The sequence below is a fragment of the Danaus plexippus genome, chromosome 6 (genome assembly GCF_018135715.1).
Source record: "Danaus plexippus chromosome 6, MEX_DaPlex, whole genome shotgun sequence".
NCBI classification, from domain to species: Eukaryota; Metazoa; Arthropoda; class Insecta; order Lepidoptera; family Nymphalidae; genus Danaus; species Danaus plexippus.
In genome coordinates, this window is record NC_083540.1 from 2694763 (window position 1) to 2699546 (window position 4784).

Consider the following 4784-nt stretch of genomic DNA (forward strand, 5'->3'; position numbering starts at 1 on the left):
ATATATATATATATATATGTAATAATATTTTTAAACTAAAAAAGGAAGTAAAGAAACTTATCTTACTTAAATCGAAATTATGTCAATTTACTGGAATCTTAAGTTAAATATAGTTTCAGAATCTATTTTTATATATGATTTAAAAATATGTTTTTTTTTAATAAAATAATAAAGGCGTTAATATAGTATGTTTTGTAACCTTTGCTTCATTATTCTATTTAATCTGAAATGGAACTCATTTTCATAATAAAATTGCAATCTCAACATAATTAGAAAGTAAAATATTCAGATGGATGTCTTAATAATAACAATTAGGTAATATTTACTAAGTATTACTTAGGAATTAATAATTTTGTGCATTGTAATAGGCATATTACAATTTTTACGACACCTACTTGAATGATAGAACATCAATCGTCCCTGTTTTTATTTCATTACACTCATAGTTATCTAATAAAATACGTTAAGTATAACAAACGCGAAATTTTTGTACCTGGATTTATGAATCACGCAAAGCCGAGGAACCAGTTTTAAACAAAAATCCACTTCCAGAAAGATCACAGCTATTTTACCTGAGTTTAAATGATGTTATTCTTTACGAAACTATATTTATAGAAGCGAATACAAGGATTAAACTTATAGTAGAATATAATTGCTGCATGAAATTTAATGATACATCAACATTAAAAACAAGTTTCTAGAATTGTATATTTAAGTACCGATTAGCTAGCTGTGATTATCATATATATTAATTCTAACATTGAAGGTTTGGAAGTTACAGCTTTCTATTAGACGATAGTTTCAACTATGGAAGGTATTCACGTTTGACAACTATAGTCTATATATAAATGTATTTTTAATTGCAATCTGTTACATAAATCACATTCCGTACCAGTTTACTTAATATATTTGTATACGTTAAAAAAATCTCCAATTAATATAAACAAAAATACGATTTTTTTCCCATTTCCTTCCACTGTAGAATTAAAAATACTAAACTTGGACATGTTTTGATGGAATGAAATTGTCCATAATTAAAAAATGTTCTTTAAAATTTCGTCAAAAATCTCATAATACATTTATTGACCTTGACATGATCTTATTTATAAACCTTTTAACCTCATTGCCATTAAAAAATATAATTATTATTCTTAACATACGGGTAAGACTTCAATAGATTATAAGACTTGTACAAAATGCAATGCTTGCAATTGCATCACAATGAAATCGCAAGTTATTCATTCACAGGTTCACTGATGTGGATTGTGGCTGCAGAATCCGAGTTGCGCAGAACGGTATGGCCACTGCGCATGTCTGACGCGGCACCGGGGAATGTTCTCGAAGAATTACATCATAGCCGCCGCTGGAGGCGAGTCTATGAGTAAATCAGATTTGCTGAGTTGAAATCAGCTGATACGCAACCGTCCTTAACATTGAAAAATATATTTTCATTTAAACCGCTTACGCTTATACAGTACAAAAGCGGTATTTTTATGAAAATCTAAGTCTGGGTACGTTTGCATAAGAAATAGCATTTCAAGAGAATTCTTCAATTTGCTTGTCGTTAGTCTCAAACGAGCGCCTTTCCCTTACTTTCAGATTACGATGTTGTATCAACGTCGATTTCCAACAACAATGTCTGTGAAAGGACGGTTACAAACTAACAGCCTCCGTGGTACATATCACACCATAGCTATAAATGTGTCGTTTAAAATCGTAATGTCATTATTGCCTGCGTAATTTGCAGACTAGCCAAGTCAACTCGATATATATTTAGAGATTGAATGACGTGAAAGTTCAATGCAACTATGTATATAGGACAAATATTTATCAGTATAAATTTGGTTACAAATACAGAAAGAACTACTTGGCAGAAGTCTTTAGGACAGTTAGTAGATTTATTGCTATTACTATCTTTATTTGCTTTAAAATTGTTTGTTATAAAGACAGGCAACGATTATTATTTATTACATGGCATATAGTTGTGTGGTATATAATTTATCTGTGGTAAAACAATAATTGCGTGTGAGGGTTTAAACCTGTCAGGTGTGTGTACAATTTTGTAGTTATTAGAAATATATATAAGTGGATTGTACTGAATCTATCTAGTGGAATAACTTAACCTTCATATCGATCTTTATGCTAGCTCCAGGGAATAAACACGCAGGTCTGTTTTTTAAAACAGTAAGAGTTTTTTTTTAAATACACAGTAATACTAGACTGTTATTTTTTGTAAATTATACTTCAACGACAACGTTTTGATACATGCCACTCATTACGCAAATCGAAATGAAGGCCGACGCATGGAATATTCTTTCTAATTGTTGCTAATTTTTACATACCTAGTAGGTATGCTATTGCAACAACTTCTATAAAAGAATTTGAATAAAATAGTTACTTAATTTTCCTCGTACACTTGACATTGGGAACTTACGACCTCTTTCGTAAAGACGCGGTTATTGAATGGACAATAGATATCGAGTGTGTTTTAAATAAATAAAACATTGGAACTGATAAGTAATTGAAGTTCGAAATTAGCAACTAACTGATGAAATTTAAATACATCATTGCAATTCGTTTGTTTGTGGAGGATAACTCGCATCTTAGGCCATTGACACGTATTGTGTACATGATAAAAGCTGTTACTTTTGGTAATAACAGCTTGGGGAAAGGTTGATGATTGCTCATTTATAGCGCTCAGGAAGTCTGCTATTCAATAGTCAATGTTTCAATGCTGATGATGGTGTTGTTAAATAACTTCTGTACTTGTAGTAAAGAAATAACCCAAACATGCTAATGCTGTATTTTACTTTAGTTTTTTTCGTTATATCTATTTCCTTACAGCTATCTTTTAAATATCAGTACTAAAATACTTTTCAAGTTAACAAGTTCTATACAGCTTGTTTGAAGAAAAAATATATACGAAAAGTCTTCAAAAAATAGAGCTACATTGGAACTTCTATAAAATTTAAGGAAAATTCGAAGTGTTTTTCGTTTCGTATATTTAAAAAAAAAATGTTGACGCTCTGTGTAGTGTAACGATGCAAAATTGTTGTAAGCTTCACTGTCTTGGTAAGTTACGGTACTTACTCCTTCTATGAAACTATCATATCAATACATACATACATATATTATAGAATAGAAGGGCCTGTTCGTGATTTCAAAATAAGTGTTCACATAAATAACGATACTTATACACATGATGCCAAGACATTTCTAAATGATTTCAATTGTTTAGTCGGAATCTGAAACGGCTAAATAATTATAAAAGCACTTTTTCTGAATGTTAGGGTTTAGGTTAGTTCCTCTTATAGAAATAACAAGGATTACAACGGGGAAATGAGATGCTCCTTAATAGTAGGAACCTATATATTTTTAAAAGCATAATCCGAAATTTTAGAAAAAAAAAGTAATTGCGCACAAAAAGTTGCCATAAAATTTTATTATTATATGACGTCCATGATCGGCATCGGCTTAAATGTCACATTCAAATATTGAAGTGACAGCTTCTTACATAAATATATACCTATATATTTGTATACATATAAAAATATAATCCCTTCAGATTGTAAGACGAATACTTTTAAATTTATTTTCAAAACAATAATTTTAAAAGGAAACAATAAGTATTAGCAAGGGTTCTAATAAGTTTATATGCTCCGATTTGAAAAACATTTAAGTAGATTCATCGTAAACATTTTGTGACGTAAGTGGTGTTCGGACAAGCCTTCTCGGCCGTGACCCTTTCATCCAGATCAATACTTCAAAACATTACATCAATATTATTGTTCTTAATCAAACAAATCCGATATCACTTTCGTCATAGTGTTGTCAAATTATCATAATGATTTGCTTGAAAATAAATTTGCGTATTTATTTTTGTTCGCCCTTATCGGACAAATCATATCTTGATATTTGTAATGACATAATCCGATTTAATTACGTAGTGATTAATTAAAACGGATGTATGCATACGTTACATAATAAATTCATTTTTTTATTTCTAGAATGCTAGAAAAAAGCAAAAGGTTCGAAATAAGGCAATTTACTTGGATTCCTGACGTCTAATCTCAAAATGCAGATAAAACAATGGCGGTATACTGTAGACTTTCTGTGAACACAGTAATACCGAATGAAATCAGCGAAGACTATATTAAAAACATTGCCGTAGGAAAACAAAGCTAGTGTTTACCAAATACAAATAAATGTGTAATAATTATGTAATTTAATTATATATTTTCTTTACTACCTAGCAATGCTTCTTTTCAAATTGTTATATTTTTTATCAATAGGATCATTGTTATAGCTTCGAATTCTATGAGGGTAATTTGATGTGTTTAAGAAAGAAAAAAAAACTAAAAAGGTCAAATGTTTTTAAAATACCCTTGAAAGGTTCTAAATCAGTCCAAATTTAAAGTATTTATAATCTGTGCCTTTGATTGTGCCTGTTGGTGATTATAAAAACTTCTTTGAGATACCTTACAAATGAATCAATCAAGTTGAACGAGTCAGGAAAAAAACACGAGTGGATACGGCTTCATGTCGTAATATTATGACAACGGTGTAACGAGGTTAATGGTTTCTTACCTACTTTTAGATTTACTATTCTATACCATAGTACATTCTTGAAGTGTTACATATAAATACAATAAACACTTCAGGTACCCTATCCTTTGGATTAATCGGTTCATTGATGATCTCTTTATGTTTGTGGACAAAACCAGAACATATAAATTAAATTTTTAAATCTGACCAAAGAACGTCATTTGGATCCAGCTCTTAAT

At 30.0% G+C, this 4784-nt stretch overlaps 1 long non-coding RNA gene across 1 annotated transcript; it reads left to right on the top strand.

The window, feature by feature from the left end:
* The first annotated feature begins 1854 nt into the window (after nucleotides 1-1854).
* On the top strand, nucleotides 1855-4229 carry LOC133320854 (uncharacterized). Its single transcript, XR_009753969.1, has 2 exons — nucleotides 1855-2167; nucleotides 4008-4229. It is a non-coding gene; the product is annotated as an uncharacterized LOC133320854 (long non-coding RNA).
* The last annotated feature ends 555 nt before the right edge of the window (nucleotides 4230-4784 follow it).